This window comes from Balaenoptera borealis (assembly GCF_965194805.1).
Source record: "Balaenoptera borealis genome assembly, chromosome: 7".
Classification (NCBI taxonomy): domain Eukaryota; kingdom Metazoa; phylum Chordata; class Mammalia; order Artiodactyla; family Balaenopteridae; genus Balaenoptera; species Balaenoptera borealis.
Window position 1 is genome coordinate 72513964 of NC_138864.1, and position 23255 is coordinate 72537218.

The 23255-nt window shown below is 34.8% G+C and overlaps 1 protein-coding gene across 7 annotated transcripts in view; it reads right to left on the bottom strand.

The window, feature by feature from the left end:
• Positions 1-23255, bottom strand: part of GNGT1 (G protein subunit gamma transducin 1) — a 293847-nt gene that overhangs the window by 173122 nt on the left and 97470 nt on the right. For all 7 annotated transcript variants that reach the window (XM_082398676.1, XM_082398678.1, XM_082398682.1 and 4 more), the window contains exon 2: positions 3084-3223. The gene's annotated coding sequence lies outside the window, so the exon portion shown is untranslated. The remainder of the gene's footprint in view (positions 1-3083; positions 3224-23255) is intronic.

Genomic DNA, 23255 nt, shown 5'->3' on the forward strand with positions numbered 1-23255 from the left:
TTCAAAAATTTAGATGAAATGAAACAATTCTTTAAAAGATGTAAACTACTAAAATTCACTCAAGGAGAAATAGATAATCTGAATAGCCCTATATCTATTAAAGAAATTAAATTATTACTTAAAAACTTTCAAAAATTGAGAAAGAAAAAATACCAAACCCAGATGGTTTCATTGGTGAATTTGTCCAAATATTTAAGGAAGTCACAGTACCAGTTCTATACAATCTCTTTCAGAAAATAGAAAAGAAGGGAATATTTTCCAATTCATTTTATGAAGTCATAGTTACCCTAATATCAAAATCAGACTAAAAACATTACAACAAAAGAAAACTGAAGACTAATATCACTCATGATCATAGAAGCAAAGATCTCTAACAAAATATGTGAATTAAAACTCAGTGATATATAAACAGGATAATATATCTTGCCTAAATAGGGTTCATCCTAGGACTGCAATGCTAGTTTAACATTCATAAATCAATCAGTGTAATTTATCATATTAATAGACAGAAAAAGAAACATCACATAATTATATTAATCAGAGCAAAAAATTACTTGACAAACTTCAAAGTCCACTCATGATAAAAACTCCCCCAAACTTGGAATAGAGTGCAACTTTTTAAACCTGATGAAGGATATATATGGAGAACCTACAGCTAACATCATATTTAATGCCAAGAAACTAAATGCTTTACCTTCAATATCAGACCCAAGTCATGGATATCCTTTCTTACCACTCATACACAGCATTGTATTAGAAGACCTATCAAGTTCAGTAAGGTAAGTACATATTGCAAAGGAAGACATAAAACTCTCTTTGTTGGCAGATGACATGATTGTCTATGTGGAAAACCCCAAAGTCTATAAAAACCTCCTGGAACTAATAAGTGAGTTAAGCAAGCACTCAGGAAACAACGCCAGTATACAAAAGTCAGTTGATTTCTTATATACTAACACTAGTAGCTGGAATTTAAAATAGAAAGTAAACATTTACAATATCATCAAAAATGAATTATATATAAATCTAACAAAGAATATGCAGGATCTATTTGCAGAAGAACTATAAAATACTGGTGAAAGAAATAAAAAATATCAAAATAAATGCAGAATAAATGCTCATAGATTAGAAAAATCAATATGGTCAACATGTCAATTCTTCCCTATTTGATTTGACATTTAACATAATCCCAATAAAATCCAAGAAAGCTTTTCTGTTGACAGCAACCATTTCTAAAACTTATGTGGAAAGCAAAGATACTAGAATAATCTAAAAATCTCTGAAGAAAACAAAATTAAAAGACTCATTTACCCAATTTCAAGATTTCTATAAAGCAACAGTAATATAGACAGTGTGGTATTACTAAAAGTATATATACATAGATGAACAAAACAGATCAACAACATAAATAGACCCCAAAAATATAGCCAAATGACTTTTGACAAAGGTGCCAGGGAATTCAATGGAGAAAGTGTAGTCTTTTCAACAAATGGTAATAAAACAATTGGAAGAGCATATGCACTTGGATAGGCTTTGACAGGCAGTTCTTTAGTCAAACACCAATCTAGATGTTACTGTGAAGGTAATTTTTAGATGTTATTAACATCTAAATCAGTGGACTCTGAACAAAGCAGATTACCCTCATCCAACAAGTTGAAGACCTGAAGAGAAGGAATTCTACCTCCAGACTGTCTTCCGACTTAAGGCTAACATCAGCGCTTCCCTAGGCCTCTAGTCTACCTGCTTTCCTTCCAGATTTCAGACTTATGCATGTGAGCCAATTACTTTAAATCAATCTCTTGAGAGAGAGAGAGATAGAGAGAAACAGACAGACAGACAGACATAAAGATATAGAGAGATATATACATCCTATTGGTTCCGTTCCTCTGGAGAACCCTGACTAATACAGTTCACTGTATAGTATCTGAAAAAGTAATTGGAAAGATAATTCCTTGCAATGGAACCCCAAGATTGCTGTTCATCTATGTTGCTGCCAAAACATGAAAGGTTCCCAGATGTGAACAAACTTTGAATCACCCTAGTTATTTTACTTATTTTCACTGATTCAACATATGTTCTCAGACTGCTACCAAAGCAAGCACAATTATTTTTTTCCGTTGAATTTTGGTGAAGGTAAGTCAATTTACTCCACTCGAAATTATTAGTTTTAGTCAAAAGCAGAAAGACTGGGTTGTTGGTTTAAATTTGATAAACACTATTACATCATATAGTGTTTCTGAATGAATTAGGGGTCAGGCATATGCTCCTCAGGGAAAAAAAAGACATTTGCCAAAGGTAGAAAGAGTGTATTCTCAAAGAATATCCAGAAGAAGAAACAAATCTCCCCTTATCAGAATGGATACCAAGATCTGCAGTCTTTAAACAGGTGCTAAGCTTGTTATTTTGTACTCTAGGTCTCTCGTCAAAAATATTTTGTGGTGTTTTTAATTTATGCATTAAGAGTAATAATATCTAACATTCCCTCCTCACATCTGGCAAGAAACAGCTGCTGTAACAACAGATGACATTATCTTCAGCTGCTGAGTGGACACTGATTCCCACGATGCAAATAAGAATACCTGAGGATTATCTACATACCCACACAATGCGTAATAAAACTGAAGGAAAGTAATGGTCATCTGTTTCCACAAGATAATCTTATTTGCCCCCAAATTCCAGAAAAACCACTCCACAAGCAAAACCTCAAAACCCCAACAAAGAAAGGTACCTTTCAACACTTCATGTGATTGCTTCCAAAAAGTCTTTAATCAAAATTAAGTGCTAAAGTTATGCAAGCTCAGAGAAACACTGTGGCTGAGTTACACCTGTAGTTTCTAGTCCCCCAGGTAACTAGAAGTTCTTGCCCCTTTATCACAGCTTCTGACTTCTCCAATGGAACAGTACAGCACTTGGAGCTTGTTTGCTTTAGGAAAGAGTAAATGAGCCCAAATGCTGATCTATTTATAGCTTCATAAAAGCAAATATAGGGCAATTTCCCAAATCTAGGTGCTAACCTAAAATAACCTGAAGGATGAAATATACCCACATTCTTGCAGAGAATATATCATCAGAGTAGTCAGACTTACTGGATAGTCAGTCATGTGATGCAGACACAGCTTTTTGGTCTTCTCATCATTTTCAACTGAAGATGTCCCAGGAGCCAGTCTGCGGTCAGAGATGGGTCAGCACTGGAGTACAAAAAGAAGTCTCTCCAACACATGGAACCCTAAGGAAGGATCAGTAAGATTCACCATAAGAGATCCAAATAAACAGAGAGGAAAATGGGGAAAGGATGCACACTGTTAATGGTGGTACCTCTACTGGATAACCCATCCAGGCTCATCATCCTCTAGCAGGAAGTCTTAGGGCCCCAGTCTCTTTATATACCCATATGGTAGTTCCTTTGATTACTAGGATATACACCCAAACCCCAGACTATTCTTTCTCCCAAGATCTAGCCATCCTAAGTGCCTCACTCATCTTAATTTCTTTCATTCCCCCAAAATGACCACTTCTCCATTCCTAAGCTGGGCTTACTTCCTAGCCTCAATTTTAGAATTCTGTTCTTTCTCTCCCATTTGTGTTGCTGAAAAGGGAGAGTTTAACCTTAAGTTTTGGAAGAAAGAGAGGTGGAAAAAGTCACTGAGATGGTTTGGTCTTCTCTAGGGAGCTTATTTTTTTCTTCCTCTCCTGAATACTCCAGATAGTTACTTTAAAAAAGAAAACATATTGTTAGATCCCTTATTATGCTCAAAAAGTTTTTTATTTTGCTTTGTTTTTGTTTTGTCCTAGTGGGGAAGTATGTTATAAAGTTCACTTGTGTTGCATCTTCCTGATTTGGGGAATAATTTGTTTGTTTACATGCTTGCTTGTTTACTGAAATTTGTGGGAAAAGTACCATTCTATCACATGTAGATTAATTAAATATCCCTGTATGTGGTAAGAAACATAACTAAACAATGCAACTATTGAAATGTCAGGTTCTTTGAATATACAGCAATAATGTATCATACCGATAATTCCTTTTCCATACTTTCACTGGACAACTGAATTCACAACAGTAGCATTCTTTAACACAATAATTTGACATCAGAAAATAAAATAACCAAGGTGATGACTGTAAATGTTAACTGGGTGATGATTAGTGATTCCTGGCTAGCAAACAAATTTCCTCATCAGTATAATTCTTCTTTAGTATGGAACATCTTTCAAGTTATTAGAATCTCTCGGTAAAATACAAATTGAGAAAAAAAAAAAAAGAAATTGGCCTAGTTTAGCAACTGCTGTGTATCATCGTAGGCCTAGACAGAGTCATTATTCCATATATATCAATTATTTAATATTTTCCCTAACAATAACACTTAAAAGCAGGGCAACTCAGTTCTGAGACTCAGATTATGCATTTTATACATAATGATCACAATGACTGCCTACCTCAAAACTTATTTTGTGGATTAAATAATAACCATGAATGAAAAGAACCCCAAATCATGGGAAATATTACAGTGTTAAAAATTGTTCATATTAATTTTTTTTACTTTCTGCAGAAATACCTATGTACTTTATGCTTATACTATTTTTTGCCATAAAGTGGAATTTATTTTTATTTTATACAATACCTCAATCTTTTCCTTTATAGTTCATGCTTTTACAAAGCTTAAGAAATCTTAAGCTTATAGTTTATACTTATTATGCTTAAAAATCCTTTCCTTCTCAAACATTATATAATATCCATGTATATTTTAATCTTAATTTTTTTCAGTTTCTACATTTTAATAGTTAACCAGCTACAGTTTAATTTTGTTCTAAAGTATGTAATTTAGTTATCTAAAATATTTTTTTTTCTGCAAATGATTACTTTTGAAATGGCAGGACCAAGAATGCTACCCCCATTTTACAGTTGAGTAACAAAAGCACAAGGAGGTAAAATGACAGACAGTGGTGTGAGAGCCAGCTCAAACCTGCTCTCAAGAGCTGATTGTAAACAGCATTTCCCAACACCACAGTCAATAAATCAGGCATAGTGGAAATATTTACACCAGGAAGATCAGTAAATACTACAAACCAGAGTTTTCTCCCCTTTCTTCCTTCCCCCCTTCTCCTTCTCCCCTCCCCCCTTCCCCCTTCCTTCCTCCCTCCCACCCTCCCAACTTCCCCTTCCTTCCTTCCTTTTGGCAGCCAGTTTATCACATGCCATTCGCAGTGGACCATATGCTGTGCTAGGGCATTAACAGAGTGATGACATAAACATCGTCTATCTTCTGAGAGTATCATTTGATTTAATGGTAACATCTTTAATTATAAGAAACACAGTATATTATAAGGTAGGAAATAAAACTCACATAACTTTTCAAGATTTAACTTAATATTACCAAAAAAAAAAAAAAAGAGTCCTGTGGCAAACAGGCTTTATCCATATCCCCAACTCCCAGTACAGAGGTAAAGAAGATGTATCAACCCTCTTTGTCTTTTAGGATATCTTCAGCAGAGAAGTTTGAAAAGCAGTAAACTAGAATATTTATAAGAGAGTCCTCCTACAACCTCTAGCTTGTACATCCTATAGTTTTAAGTGATTAAGCTAGAACAAAACTTCAGGTCCTCTGGCAGTTTATCGGTCTTTCAAAGACAGTATATAATTTCCCACTGCCTCATTATCAGTGTACACTTAATGTAAATAAAGCAGAAAATATGTGCTGCTTGCCAACAAACTCTAAATATTTAGAGTATAAGCAATCATCTCTGCAGTAGCAACCTCTAAGATGGTTTCCCATTGTCCCCACCTGTGTGTTCATGACCTGTGTAAATCCCCAACTCTTGAGATTGGGCTGGATTTACTGACTCACTTCTAATGAATAAGTATGACAGAAGTTATGGGATATCACATCTGTAATTAGACTGTTAATAGTCTGTGGCTTGTTTTGGGCCCTCTCTCATTCTCTCTTGACTCACTCTCTCTGAGACAAACCAGTAGCTATGTTTTAAACTATAGAGAGCTCCAAGTGGCAAGGAATTGATATCTCCAGACAACAGACAGCAAGAAGGACTGCTTACAGAAGGGCCCAAGGTGTACAACTGTGCAAGTATGCAGTGACCCCACTCTCAGTTTTCATATTTTTAATTTTTAATTTTGTCCTCTCCTATGTTTGGATGGCTTTGCAAGTACTGATGCTCTGTACTTTGTGTTTGGGATGTAGTTTTAAAAATTAACACTAGCACAACTTATGCAGTGGTGATTCTCTCTCTTACTGTATTATGCTTCTCTGATTTGTCACTAGGACTTACTGGAGCCACTGGAGAGCTGGAGTTTCAGGACTCGATGAGTGTATGCTTAGGAGGAGATGCTGTCAGCTATTCATTAGAAGAGAAAGCTGCTGTCCAAAACTTATTAAGCCATTACTCACAGGTCAGGAATATGGCCTTGGATTTAATATTTTCTGTTTTTGCCTTGCAATGGAAAGAGCACACCAAGTATTTCTTCTATTTTCTAATCCCTCACAAAATAGACTCCCTTCAGAAAATCATCTTGACATCCACTGACACTGACTGCAAAGATTTTGAAAATTCAGATCACCTTTCTCTCTCTGGTCTGACACTACATGCTTGGCCTTGCTCAGCCCAGTTGGCTGCCACTTCCACTGATGTTTATACTATATAAAACAGTTCTATTAATCAGTCCCCTTGCCTAATAGGTTCAAACAATTCTGAATCACTGTTGGTCATTATCACCCTGGCCCCTATGCCAGTGCGACCAACTTTTGCAAAGAGGTCTTTGTTACAGCTTAACCTTTGATGTGTAAAACTGAGGTGGAAGAAGCTTCTCTGGCCATGTGCCTCTGATTTGTTGCCTGAACTATCTAGGACTAAGGCCTCTTCCTCCTGTGAGGTAGCAAAACATTCTTGCATGGAAGGATAAACCTGAAGCTACCACATATTCAGAGATGTGTTTAAGCTGGATGGTGGTGAGAGGGGACCTAGGTCTTCTATCTGCCCACATCTTTCTCCACCTTCAAAGCCCTAATTAAATACCAGCTTTTCATGAAATTATACCAAATTCTTGTAGTTGGAAGCAATGTCAACTACCTAGGAGTTCCTTACCATTTTGGTTGTCCCACTCTCATCTCAAAATATAAGCAGCTTGCTTTTTAGCTACTTGTGTGCACCTTTACCTCCCCTACCAAAGCCCTGACTCGAAATCAATGGCCAATATTTATTTTCCTTTGTATTGCCCCACGGCTTCTCACATAAAAACTTACTTATAGAAGGAGTCCAATAAATGTTTGTTAATTGGATGAATGAAAAAATGAATGAGAAGAAGGAAGCTACCTTGACAAGGGAGGAAGCACCGGGCAATGAGAACCATGAGCATACCAGTTGGAAGTACAGATGAATCATGGAACAGGGAGTCAGGAGGAACTGAAAATGATGAGGGTATTGGGGAGGCAGATGCAGGTACAGGACAGAACCCAAAGTTACACCTAACTTCATCAATTTAAAAGATCTGGTCTATTTAAAGTGGTATATTTTCAGATTTTTGTTTGTTTTTTGCTGCCAATGAAGTTTAATGTAATAGTTAATTCCTGGGGTTGTCTAAGCAAAGAAAGAAAACAACTATTAATAACTATCAAACTGTGAGTAATGGGCATTTATCTGAGCATTAGAATTGAGCTAATCTCCACAACAAAACACAAAGTAGCTATAATAAACATATATTTCCTAAGATTATAGGCTATTATTATTATTACCTTGTGAAAATAATACTAGAGATTAGTACTTTCAATACTTGGATCCCTTTCGGGTTGCAATGCTGTGATATCACTTCTATGTACTGATCGTCCTTGAGTTTCTAACAGTGTAAGACACTAGAAGCACTGATTAGATTTGGAGGATTATCCAATTGTGTGACTCACCAGCTGTATAATTTCAGATAAATCCTCTAACCTCTCTGGGTTTCATCTTCCTAATTTTAAAATGAGGACATAGGCTGGAAAATCCAACAATTCCCTTCCAGGTCTATTATTCATTGGTTCTAGGATCTAGGAATTAGCATACAAATGTGGACAAAGACGGTCCCTTTCTTTCTCCTCCTTCCATCTGGACAGGCCTCTTCACTTTCCACCAGCCATGGATTTACTCGGGGTTAAGAGGCTTCCTGGCCACCTGAGGAACTCTCTCATTATATAGCTCTCCTTCTAGTTCCTAACCCTTGAGGGGATTACAGGCACCCTTGAGAGACTTCCTTTCTGTGATGTTTTTACTTAGCATTCAGATATTACTTTGTATAATCTTTTCTCACATAACCATGTACTTTTTCTATTCTCTTCCAACTCTTTGACAATAACCTCAGGAAATACCTTTCTTTCTCTTTTTTTCCCTTCTACTCTTTATTTCATTTCCCTCCTTGTTTTACTTATGAGATGAAATAGGGTGACTCATTTCATTTTCTTAATAAATTGTTTTCTAAAATGTTTAATAACTTTTTTTCTGATTATACAAAGACATTCATGTTTATTATAGGAAGTTTGGGAAACGATAAGACAATAAATTATCCACAATATTGTTATCTAGAGCTATTCACTAGAAATATTTCAGGATGTTTCCTTTTACATTTTTGTATATATATGTAAATAACTTTCAAACTTATAATTTGAATTATGCTACACTTTTGTTTTTGTGTTTTGTAACCAGGTATTTTTCACCTAACGCTTTATACTTTGTTTCCTAAGCATTTTCCAACATCAGCATTGATTAAACACTATATCTCATATCCTGAGTCTAATAATAATAATAATAATAATACATAATCTAGTGATTACTATGTGCCTGGCAATATCCTAAGCACTTTACATAGGTTATCATCTTAAGTCCTCAAAATAACCACGTGATATGGACACCGTTATTATCCACATTTTAAAGATTTGGAAACTGTCACAGGGAGATATTAAATAACTCACTCAGGATAACACAGCTAGCAAATTCTAAAGTTGGGATTCGAGCTCAGGAGTCCAGCTCTGGAGTTTGTATAAATAATCATTATATATACCACCTTTGGTCAGCATTCCTGTCAGCTTGAACTTCAAAATATATCCAGCATTTTACAACTTCTCTCCACTTTTTTACCACTTCCCTTGTCTAAGGTGCCATCATCTATTACATGGATTATTTCAAAAGCTTCACATCTGGCCTTCCTGTTTCTGACTTCCTGCTTTTGGTCTTCAACACTTCTGAAGTTGCTTCTGCAACTGTCCGTCTATAGTTGTTTTCAACTTAGTAGCCAGAGATATTCTTTTAGAACATAAGTACTATCGAGTCGATTCATTGTTTAAAGCCTTTCAATTGTCTCCATTTGACTCAGAATAAGAGCCAAAGTCCCTTCTGTAATGGCTCTCTGTGTTCACTATTAACCCCCCATTCTCCTCCTTACTCATTGGCTTCTCTACCCCCACCCTACACTGGCCTCTTTATTGTTCCTCACTTGCACCACAGGACATTTGTACTTGCTGTTCTCTTTGCCTGGAATATTCCTCCCCAGAAGAGCCATGTGACTTGCTTTCTCATCTCCTTAAAGTCTTTGCACACATGTCACCATCTCAACAAAACTCTCTCTGACCATCATTTAAAAAATTTTTCAGCCTTGTTGAGGTATAATTGAAAAATAAAATTGTAAGATGTTTAAAGTGTACATGTGATGATTTGATATACACATACCTTACAAAAGAATTCCCACCATGGAGTTAACATATTCATCACCTCACATATTTTACCTTTTTCAAGAGTCTCCTATGTCACCAACTTGGTCCCTTACTCCCTAACCATTTTTCAAATTTCAAGTATTCTCACAATTCTCCCTTTCTGCCCCTGGCAATACCATTTCTCCTCACTTAGTTTTTATTACTATATTAATAAATTACTGTATTTAATATAAATATAGATATATTATTATTCATTGTTTTCTGTCTCTTCTGACTAGAACAGGTAGAGTATGTATGCGTGTTTTCCCATTGCTTATATGTCAAAAATTTACTTTCACAAAGATTAGCTCAATATATATGTTCTAGATTTGTATGTTATTCTTAAAAATATTAATCCTTTAATGCATCTGGAACTTATGCTGTATGATATGAAATAACTTTTTTTTCAAACTATTTGTTAACTATAGTTTATCCCATCCACATTAGGTTGTGATACTTATTTTACCAGATACTAACAGGTGTCTTTTTATTAATCTCTCTGGCCAGAATTATGTAAAGCCCATACTCTTTTGATGATTGCAGTTTTTAAAATGTTTAAATAGATAATAGGGCAAGTTAACTCATCATCAGTTGTGAGTTAACTTTCTCTTAAACATTTTCTCAGGTACTTTCATCACTTTATTCTTACAAAGTTAATTTAGAACTATGTTGCCTTCTTCCAAAATAGAACTTTGATTAGAATTTCATTAAAACTATAAATTAAAAAAAAAAAAACTATAAATTATTTGTGAATAATCAATACCCTCAGGCTATTCAGTGTTTTTTATCAAAGAATAAGCTATATTTTATTTATTTATATCCATGATTTGTTCAAAAAGGACTTCAGGCAGATTATATCAACTCATAAATTATAAAATCTTCAATAAGAGGATGGGAATAATAGGACAAGAAGAAAAGAAAAACAAAACATAAGATGTAATTAGAAGTAAGCTCAAGACACAAAATGCATTCAAAATGCTTCCGTATACTCAATGAAGTGGATTCACAAATCTGTTTAAGTTATGGAGAAAATATTGCAAGGACAGAGCTCAACTGTTTCAATAAGATTAAAAAAAGTTTTGAAACCAGAGATCAGTTTCTCCCATTGCTGGACTGCAAGTGGGCCCTGAGTTGTAAGAAACAGCACCTTCAAAGACATTCTTAACCTAACAACAACAATTTATAATTTAAATACCCCATATTGTAGATTATCACATAGTGTCAAAATTCATCTCACTTAAAGTAACACCACTCAGAACCAAAAGGATATGATCCACCTCCATAGCTCCTAGTGGACTGCCTTAATAGAGGGGAAGTTTTAGAATCCCTAGATTATGGGGTGGCAATGAGTTTCAACTATAAGCAACAGCTGACTGGTTACTGGCTGTGGTGAGAACACTTCTGAAGCTTCCCTGAGGCTTAACAAAATGGGGTTCTGAGATCAATTACTGATAACCAGTGGTGGTTCAGGAGTGAGTGGTGTCAATCCACAAGCCATTAGTTCACCTTATATTAGGAATGAATGTGTATACAGTTTCTAGAAAAGTATCTACAGAAGCAATTTGGTGAAAGATATGAAATTGCAGCTTGAAAAACTAGGCAACCCCAAACTAGGTAATTCAAAGGAAACCACATCTAGAAATTTTATGATCAAACTGCTGAGAACTGAAGACAAAGAAAAAGATCTTGAAAGCTGCTGGGGGTGGAGGTGGTGAGGAGGCATCACATTATATATAGCAGAATAATGTTTGAATGACTTCAAATTTTGCACCAGAAACCACGAAAGACAGAAAACAAATAACATTTTTAAAGTGTTGAGTAAACAGAACTGTCAACCCTGAATTTTATATATAGAAAAAAAATCTATCAAGAATGAAGGCAAATAAAGACATTCTTAGATAAAGAAAACTAAGAGAATTTGTCTCTATTGATCTTCCCATAAAGAAAGTCTCCTTAGGCTGAAGGAAATGACACCAGAGGGAAACTTGGAACTTTAGAAATGAAAAGGAATGACAGAAATGGTAAACATTTTGGAAAACAGAATAGGTTGTGTTTATTCTTAAGTTTTTTAACATATGTTTCATGGTTGTAATAAAAAAATTATAATATTGTCTGGGGAGAGTATTTCAATGTACATAGATGTAATATACTTGGAAACAGCAACATAAGGGAGAAGACTTGTTTCATGGCCTAGCATGTGGTCTATCTTGGAGAATGTACCACATACATTTGAGAAGAATATATATTCTAGTGTTGTTGGATGAACTGTTTCTGTTTATGTGTGTTAGGTCCAATTGGTCTATAGTGTTATTTAAATCCTCTCTTTCCTTGCTGATCTCCTGAATGGTTGCGTAAGCCTCTATTTTTTACACTAAGTGGTAAAATATTAACTGTAAGAAGACTATAAAATTAGGTATGTATATTTTAATCCCTAGAGTAACCATTAAAAAATAATACAAAGTGGTAGTAGCCAAACACCAATACATAAATTAAAATTTAATTGCTTAAAATAATTCAAATACCCAAAAGAAGGTCTGAGCAGAACAAATATCAGAGTAGAAAAATAATAAAATGGTTGACATAGTGAACCATATAAATTATTACATTAATGTGAATTCTTTAAACACAATTATTAAAAGACAAACATTATCAGATTAGATTTTTTTTAAAGGACTCAACTATAAGCTGCCTATAAAAACACAGTTTAAATACAATTATATAGACTGAGTAAAAGAAAAAGGATAAAAATGATATGCCATATTTATGGAAAATCAAAGGAAACAGAATGGCCAAAATTTTTTAAATAAAATAAAATTGGAGGATTTACAGTACTTAATTTAAACCTTTGAAACAACAGTAATCAAACAGTGTGATTTTAGCAAAAGAATGGGCATATAAATCAGCGGAACGGAATGGAATCCAGATATTGACCTGTACACAAAAGTGCAACTGAATTTTGAGAAAAGTACAAAACCAATTCAATAGGGAAATGACAGTCTTCCACAAATGATATTGGGACAATTGGTCATCCATATTTAAAAAAAAAAAACAAAAAACACCTTAATATATACTGTATATCTTATGTAAAAATGGACTCAAAATGGATCACAGACATAAATGTAAAATATAAAATGTTCTTAGACATGACATCAAATGCATAGTCCATAAAAGAAAAATATGATTAACTGGATCATCAAAATTAAAAATATTTGGTCTATGAAAGACAGGGAATGAAAAAAACCACAAGCTCAGAGAAAATATTTTTAAGTTACGTATCTGACAAAGGACTTGTATCCAGAATATATGAAGAACTCTCAAAACTCAACAATAAGAAAACTCAATAACAATGGGCAAAAGATTTAAACAAATACCTCACCAAAGAAAATATACAGATGGCAAATAACAACATGAAAAGGTAATCAACATCATTATTCATTATGGAAATACAAATGATAAACAGAGTAAGATTCCACTACCCATCTATTAAAATGACCAAAAAGAAACAAACAACAACAAAAACACCTGCAAAACTAAGTTCTGGCAAGGGTGCAGAAGAGCAACTAGGATTCTCAGACATTACTGGTAGAAATGCAAAATAGTACAGCCACTAAGGAAAATATCTTGTCAGTTTCTTATAAAGTTAAACATACTGTTACTCTCTACTCAAAAATCCCACTCATAGGTATTTATGCAAGTGAAATAAAAACATATGCTCACATAAAAACCTGCTGACAAATGTTTATAGCAGCTTCATTTGACAAAAACTAGAAGCAACCCACTAGTCCTTCATCTGGAGGATGAATAATCAAATTGTGTTAAATCCATTGAAAGGAAAACTACTTAAGAATAAACTGGTTTACTGAAAACAGTATGGTACCTACAACAACATGTATATATTTCAAATATATTGTACTGGCTGAAACAAGTTAGACTAAAAAGTCTACATACTATGTGAGTATGAATCATTTTATTTGACATTCTGGAAAATGCAAAACTATATGGGTAGAGAACAGATCAGTGGTATCAAGGCTTAAAGAAGTAAATCTGACTATAAAGTGTCAGCCCAAGGGCATCTGGGGGGAGAGTGTTAAATTGTTCTGAATCTTGATTATGGTCATGGTTACATGACTCTGTGCATTTGTCAAACCTCACAGCACCATGCAACATAAAGATTGAAGTTTACTGTTTATAAATTTAAAGCAAATTGGAAAAGATGGAAAACCCCCCAAATTTCTATTCGAGCCAAAAAACTGAATACAGATGAATATATAGTGCTTTTTCTTAAAAGAGAATGAAAATTTCACTATTTTTAACCCTGCTTACTATTGTAACATTTCATCTTACCAAAGAAAATAATACAATTCCTGTCTTCCTATTATAAAGACATCAGTGTACTCAGCAGTGTTGTTAAAATACTCTGTCAGAGGGATGGAGGCAGAAAAGAAGAGACTATGTGCTTTTTGATAAATCTTTGCTGCTGCATGTGTGGTTGCTCTGTAAGTAAGGGAACCTGCTATCCTGGTAGTTTTCTGAATAGAGCTGTCTAACAGGAAGGATCAGTGAAGTTACCAAATGATTAATGAGCCTGAAAACACAGAATGCTGCTATCTTTATGAACAGTGAAAAACTATAGACCTTAAGACTAAACAGAGTGAAAGACATATTGTGTGATTCATTTTCTCTAGCCCTAGCTCACTGTTCTCAGGAACCTACTTCTATCTGCATGGTGATGAAAAATAAACTTTAGTAAACAATATATGGGTTTTTTGTTTTTCTTTGGTTGTTTGTTTGGTGGGAAATGAGGTTGTAGTATTGTGGGATCAGGTTGATTCAACCCCATAAACAATGTCTGATGTAAGCAATGTTAGCCTTTGAGCTTCTCAGTGTTTTCCTATATCATTATCTACTTTACCCCACCTGTTTCGATTTCTTTTGTCCAGCAGAAGAAAAAAAGCTTTCATTTTAGGTATGTTATGGATTTTGCTAATTCCTACCAAAAGCCACCAGTGTTAGTGGAACAGGCAACTCCATAAGGGTCTTAGCCAGCTTGAAAGCATTCCCTACAAGTAGTTAGTCAAAAGGAAAATCATATATCAAAGTGGATATATAAAAATTATATTCAACTGTTTCCCTACAATTAATCTTCTGTTCTCAATCCTTTTCTTCCCTGATGCCCAGGTTGTATTGTTGTGGCCATGAAAATATTGGGGATAAGAGGAATTGATAGAACAAAACTGAAAGCATAGACTTTATATATGAGTATATGCACAGATGCATAATCTCTTTCCTTTGCATCAGACCACTCTTGTTAACACAATTTCTCTAGAAACAAATATTATAATGATCAATTTTCTAACTTGAATAATTTTCTGAGTACCTAAGTGTTGAACTCTAAATTTAGTGTTGATGAATCAATATGAGTTATTAAAAGTTGAACAACATGACATTTTCTGCTTTGACCTGATTTCCCAAGGAGCACCTCACACATATTAAGACTCACATTTATGATGAATGCCAGTGTTTAGGACCCAGAGATTAACGAGGGAAGATATGTGGCCCACACAGGAGGAAAACATAAGGTGGTGACCACGGAATGGAAGAAGAGATCAACCTTGTAGACCTAGGGGAAAATGGGGAGACTGAGTGGCCCATCTGGAACCCAGCGTTCCCCTCAATGCTGCCCTACTAGAAAACTCAAATCTACACTCCTTTGCCTACTTCCAGAACTTCTGCCCACACCCCTCTTTCCCCAATCTCCTCCTTATGAGTCACTATCTCCTCCCCATAATCCTGTCCCCATTTCCTTCCAGCTCAAGTTCCTATATCAGAACATTTTCAGTGGCTTAGATCGCAGGGAGACTCAGCTTTTACTACCCAGAAGGTGGTACATTAATGGAAAAGATCAGCTATTTCTCTACCAGAGTGGGATGTTTCTTTGACAGCCAACTTAGAATACCTGTTTCCCATAGAAACAATGCATTATTGTTATATTTATACAATACTATACTTCAGATATATTTAGACTTGACCTCACCAACAGACATAAATATTCTATATAATAGTTTCCCCCCCCAAGAAAAACGTCTTCTGAACAACTGATATATAATCAAACTTTGGGAACCCTACCCATTTTCATATTAGGAATTTCAAGTAGTTATATTTGTATCTGCATTATTTTCTTCATTACTATAAATTTCTGGGCACTAGGGATAAGGCTAAACTTTTATTAGATTAGTAAGGAAGATAGACTATCTACCTTGTGCCATAAACCAGGCTCTAGAGAAGAGAAAATTAATCACCATCAATTGTTTATTATGTACAAATTTGGCTGTGGTCTATGCTTGGCCATTTTAAAAGGAACTAAAATCTAGTCTCTTCCCTCTAGGAACTTAAAATTAAATACAGGCTATTCTAATAAAGCCATAGAAGTCCAGGAAACATGTAAATTAAATAAGAAGTATTTATCAGTCAAAAAACAAATTTAATTAAATGAGAGCTGACCTCAGAAAAATAATCCTCAAAGTGTCCTGAAAAGTTACTTTGCGAAAGAGTGAAGGGCTGAATTGGCGATGCTCTCTTTGAGGCAGTTTGCTTTGCCCACCTCCCAAACTGAAGACTTTTCCTTGCATCTAGAGCATTGGGAACATCAAGGGTCTGCTTTGTCTTAACACTGCACCTGTGAGGAGAGCGTAACTCTTCTCTGACCCTCTCTTTATTCTCTACAGTCATTCCAGACTTGGAACTTTTCCTTCCATTTTGAAAATAAGGAATTCCTTCCATTGTGACATGTTGATTTGGTTGAAGGACATAAAGAAGAAAATCTGGTTATACACAAATACATAATTAGAGAAGGGAGAAGTATTTTAGTAGCCTTTTTAAGGTGATCTGATACCAAACCAAAGCTTGATAAGTGGTAGTTTCTTAAAGGTTAGTTGCAATACAGAATCTGAAGCCGTATCAAAAAATAATCTGTACTCTGCCACATTAAATTGATTTGTCTATCTTGAATTTTGAATAAATCTTTTATCCATGCAAGATTTGGTAACAGCATACATTGGTCATTTGGAAAACATTGGATCATTGAGTTATTTAGACCTTCTAAATGTTGACACATTTCATTACACAATATAAAACTTACATTTGTTAATATGTCTAACAATCTTTGTGGAAAAGTCTTTATGTATTGGGAAGCTGTCAGACTCATGTTGGTGGATACTAGTTTTCACTTAGAATCTCTAATTGTATCATTGGCACTGTTTTCAGTAGTGTGCAATAGTTGGTTTGCAATGGTTTACGAGACCCAATTATCTACTCTTAACTCTGTGTTCAGTGACATCAAGTTGGTAGTTTGAAATCAGCCATGCTGGGAGTATTTACACCACAGAAATTGGCTATAAATCTACAAATTGGGACTTTCTTTGTCCCCCGGGGGCTAGTTGCTAAACATTTATCAGAACATCACTAGTTGGTTGTTTTCCTTGAAGTGACAGGTTTACATTTTGTTGAAGATAAATTTTCTGCCAAGTCCCTTAAATTTGAATAATGATAGGCTGTCTGACAGCTTTCTTTAAAAAAAGAAGTGTTGCATGAAAAAGCAGTTTATTCATCTCACAGTTCAAACTATTGGACGAATGCTTTTCCTCCGGAAAACCTATGTATTTTTTAATATGCAATATGCTTTATGCATATTTTCCCTTCCTTGAAAAAAGAATAATAAAAACGACATGTTTTCAAGTGTCAAAATGTAATAAAATTAGTAATTTTTACTGCTTCATCAAAACATTCCTAAGGAGCCAGAAGTTTTACCCATCATTGCTTTTCAACACCTGTACAAATGTCAGTACAGTGGAAAATGCAAATAAGATCTTAGTATTTTTATGAAAAGTTTTATGAATCCTCTGAGAGTAACTCAGGATCCCCAGAGTTCTATAGTGTATACTTTGAAATCCACTGTTTTAGACAAACAGAAACCTAGAAAATTTACTACCAATATACTCTCACTTAAGTCTAAAGAAAATAAAGCCTCAAGAAACAAATATCAACATCAGATGATATCAGAAGGAGAATTTGAGATGCAAGAAGGGATGATAAAAAAAATAAAATGGTAAGCATGTGTTAAATGAAAATAAATATGAAATAATAAGCATGAAATAATGTGTATGTTGAGGGATTAAATAAGCAAGAGAAACTAAAATAGCAAACAATAATAGTATTTAACTCAGGAGGGAAGGCATATGAAAATATTTGAAATTCTTGATTTGTTTCAGAAGATGGACAAGATAACTTGAAACTACAGTTAAGTCAAATATGAATGTTAAAATTTTCAAGGGAACCACTAAAATATTAGAAATGTCATATATATCTTACGTTATATTTTGAATAGGCAGAAGAGAAAAAAGTAAAAGAGTAGGGCCTTCCCTGGTGGTGCAGTGGTTAAGACTCCATGCTCCCAATGCAGGGGACCTGGGTTCGATCCCTGGTCGGGGAACTAGATCTCACATGCATGTCACAACTAAGGAGCCCAGATGCTGCAACTAAGGAGCCAATGAGCCAAAACTAAGACCCAGGCAACCAAATAAAAATAAATAAATAAATATTTTAAAAAAGAAAAAAGAGAGAGAGAGTAAAGGGAGAAAAAGGACTGAAAAAGTCATAACTGCACCTAATATCTTTGTAATTAAAACTAACAAAAATCAATTAACTTATCAGGTTAAAAGGGAAATACTGAGAATTTTCACTTTTGTCTATGATAGAGTAGTTTGTAAAAGACTAACCTTCACATCAAGAATAATTGTTGACTGTAATGAAAATGAATAAACTACTGTCTGAACATATCAGAGAGTAGCATTGACACCCAGAGCTTGAAACAGCCTACATGACAGAGAGGATGGAAACACTTTGACGTGGCCATGACATTCTCTGCCCCGTTTCTCCTGGAAATATATGCTAATAATAATTGTTGTCAACCTAGAGCTATTGCAGAAAGCAGCAGCTCTGAACCTTTAACATTCTCACAATACTAGGCAGACAAATAGAGTTTAATACTATGAAGTCAGCAAGAACTTGAGGGACCAAGATCCTGGAGTTTAAGAAACTAGAGAGAATAAGTCTGACATTCTGCACTTCTTTTTCTCTAGATACATTTTCCAAATCCCACACTTTGTAGGATAAGAGATCTAAAAGCTGAGAAACTAGTTCTCTTGTGAAATTTGCCATCATGACATCAATTTTCTTGAATATATTCATCACAATTATTTTAGAGTTCACATAAAATACTTTCAAAATGTAGTTCACCTATGAGTATATTTCTATTAAATACTTTGTTTTTATCATTTTGTCACTTGGCTAGTCTCATACTTTTTTTATGTTTTTTTTGGGGGGGGGGGTATAGTTGCTTTGCAATGTTGTGTTAGTTCCTGCTGTACAATGAACTGAATCAGCTCTATGTATACATATATCCCCTCCCTCTTGGACCTCCCTTCTACCCTAACCCCATCCCAACCATCCAGGTCACCACAGAGCACCAAGCTGAGCTCCCTGTGCTATACAGCAGGTTCCCACCAGCTATCTGTTTTACACGTGTCAGTGCATGTACGTCAATCCCAATCTCCCAATTCATCCCACCCTCACTCCCCCTGCGCCGTGTCCACATGTCCATTCCCTACATCTGCATCTCTATTCCTGTCCTGCAAATAGGTTCCTCTGTACCATTTTTCTAGATTCCACATACATGTGTTAATATACGATATTTGTTTTTCTCTTTCTGACTTACTTCACTCTGTATGACAGACTCTAGGTCCATCAACGTCTCTACAAATGACCCAATTTCCTTCCTTTTAATGACTGAATAATATTCCATTGTATATTTGTACCACATCTTCTTTATCCATTCATCTGCCGATGGACATTTAGGTTGCTTCCATGTCCTGGCTATTATAAATAGTGCTGCAATGAACATTGAAGTGCATGTGTCTTTTTGAATTATGGTTTTCTCAGGGTATATGCCAAGTAGTGGGATTGCTGGGTCGTATGGTAGTTCTATTTTTAGATTTTTAAGGAACCTCCATACTGTTCTCCATAGTGGCTGTATCAATTTACATTCCCACCAACAGTGCAAGAGGGTTCCCTTTTCTCCACACCCTCTCCAGCATTTATTGTTTGTATGTTTATTGATGATGGCCATTCTGACCAGTATGAGGTGATACCTCAGTGTAGTTTTGATCTGCATTTCTCTAATAATTAGTGATGTTGAGCATTTTTTCATGTGCCTCTTGGCCATCTGTATGTCTTCTTTGGAGAAATGTCTATTTAGGTCTTCCACTCATTTTTTGATTGGGTTGTTTGTTTTTTCAATATTGAGCTTCATGAGCTGTTTGAACATTTTGGAGATTGATCCCTTGTCAGTTGCTTCGTTTGCAAATATATTCTCTCATTCTGAGTGTTGTCTTTTCATCTTGTTTATGGTTTTCTTTGCTGTGCAAAAGTTTCTAAGTTTAATTAGGTCCCATTTGTTTTTGTTTTTTTTTTCATTACTCTAGGAGGTGGGTCAAAAAAGATCTTGCTGTGATTTATGTCCGAGAGTGCTTTTCCTATATTTTTCTCCAAGAGTTTTATAGTGTCCTCTCTTACATTTAGGTCTTTAATCCATTTTGAGTTTATTTTTGTGTATGGTATTAGGTAGTGTTCTAATTTCATTCTTTTACATGTAGTTGTCCAGTTTTCCCAGCACCACTTATTGCAGAGACTGCCTTTTCTCCATTGTATTTCTTGCCTCCTTTGTCATAGATTAGGTGACCATGGGCACATGGGTAGTCTCATACTTTTTTTTTTTTTAAACATCTTTATTGGAGTATAATTGCTTTACAATGGTGTGTTAGTTTCTGCTTTATAACAAAGTGAATCAGTTATACATATACATATGTTCCCATATCTCTTCCCTCTTGCGTCTCCCTCCCTCCCACCCTCCCTATCCCACCCCTCTAGGTGGTCACAAAGCACCGAGCTGATCTCCCTGTGCTATGCGGCTGCTTCCCACTAGCTATCTATTTTACATTTGGTAGTGTATACATTTTTATTTTAATACTGAACACTGCATGTAACATGGCAGAGTATCTATTTGTTGCCATTTTCTTCTGAGGGAATTTAATTTTCTTTTGTCAGGCAGTTAGAATAAGGCCACACCTTACTTGTAACAGAAACATTTGCGTATTGACGAAAAATTTAAGTCAACAGAAATATATATTTCTAAATTTATATATAATAGCATAATTTAAAAAGTTATCAAGCAAATATATAAACAGAACAGAACAAAAATAAGTAATTAGACAATTTAACACTTATTCGTTTATAGCTCAAGAAAACAGTCCCCAGTAAGCACAAAAATTGAACCATAGAACTAGTAAGTTCAAACTAATGAAAATTATAAACACCATACCATGTGTGTATGAAGCCAGTACATACTCCTTAAAAATATACATTTTAGGTGGGGAGGGGGAAGAATGGACTGGGAGTTTGGGGTTAGTAGATGCAAATTTAGAAATTTGTATTCTAAATTACATTTAGAATGGCTAAACAAGAAGGCCCTACTGTATAGCACAGGGAACTATATCCAGTCTCCTGGGATAAACCATAATGGAAAAGAATATTTTTAAAAATGTATATATGTGTATAACTCAGTCACTTTGCTGTGCAGCAGAAATTAACACAACAGTGTAAATCAACTATACTACAAAAACAAATATATATATATATATAGTCACACATTTTTAACTGAGCCTAGAACATTTCCTAAAATTGGCCAGGCTTTAGGCCATTAATCAAGTCTCAATAAATTTCAACACAACAGACTATTTTCTTATATCAATATGCAAATGAGATAGAAATCAATAACAAAATATATATTTAAAAACCACACATATTTGAATATTCTAATACCTTCTGAAATAATTCATAGACAAAATAATCATGAAAAAATTAGAAAATATTCAGAACTAAATAATGAGGAAAATAGAAAATCTTGAAACTTGAGTGTGATAAATAATCTTATACGTCAACTTGACTGGGATAAGGGATGCCCCAATAGTTGGTAAAACATTATATCTGGGTGTGTCTTTGAAGTATTTCCAGAAGATTTAACATTTGAAATGTTGAACTAAAAAGGGTAGCTAGCCCTCCCTAATATGGATGGACCTCATCCAATTTTTCAAGGGGCTGAAGAGAACAAAAGGGCAGAGAAAGGGTGGATTTGCTCTCCCTGATTAATCTAAAACATCCACCTTCTCCTGCCCTGACATGCTGGGGTGCTCCTGGTTCTAGGGCTTTCAGATTTAAATGAGAACTTACACCATCAGATGCTCCCTCACCCCATCATACTAGTCATTCTTAGGACTTCAGACTTGATCTGAATTACACCACTGACTTTCCTGGTTCTCCACATTGCAGAGGGTATGTTATGGGACTTTTCAGCCTCCATAATAGTGTGAGTCAATTCTTAAAATAAATCCTTTCTTATATCTGCTTATTTTGTTTCTCTTACTAATGAATAATGGGATGCATCCAAAGAAATATGAGGAAGAAATTTTATAGACATAAATACTCATGTTAAGCAAAAAAAAAAAAAACAAAAGAAAAAATGAAAGACTAAAAGTGAATGAGCTAAGCTTCCAATTTACTTAGGAAAAGAATCACAAGAGAAACCAGAAAAAGTGGAGAGAAGAAATAAAAAGACCACATACACAATTAATGAAGTAGAAAAAAAATAGAGAGAAAAGATCAATGTAAACAAAGAATGTCATCTGCCCTTTCAGTAAACAAAGGATATTGTGGCCATCAAGCCATAAGCCACTGCAGCGACCCCCTCCACTGTGCAACCTGAGGGGATTCAGGGTGGAGAAAAACAGGATACTGGCCCTGCAGAGTTAAGTTGCATATCAAATGAATGATTTCAATGAGCACAGACGCTTGCATCTTCCCATACATAGAAAAGTACTAAATTCATTAACTTGAGATGTCTGGTTTTTCTTTAATTAACAGTAATCTTGGAATCCATATGGGAAAAGAAGAAGTAAAGCTGTCACTGTTTGCAGATGACATGATACTATAAATAGAGAATCCTAAAGATGCTACCAGAAAACTGCTAGAGTTAATCAATGAATCTGGTAAAGTAGCAGGATACAAAATTAATGCACAGAAATCTCTTTCATTCCTATACACTAATGATGAAAAATCTGAAAGTGAAATTAAGAAAACACTCCCATTTACCATTGCAACAAAAAGAAAAAAATACCTAGGAATAAATCTACCTAAGGAGACAAAAGACCTGTATGCAGAAAATTATAAGACACTGACGAAAGAAATTAAAGATGATACAAATAGATGGAGAGATATACCATGTTCGTGGATTAGAAGAATCAACATTGTGAAAATGACTCTACTACCCAAAGCAATCTACAGATTCAATGCAATCCCTATCAAACTACCACTGGCATTTTTCACAGAACTAGAAAAAAATTTTCACAATTTGTATGGAAA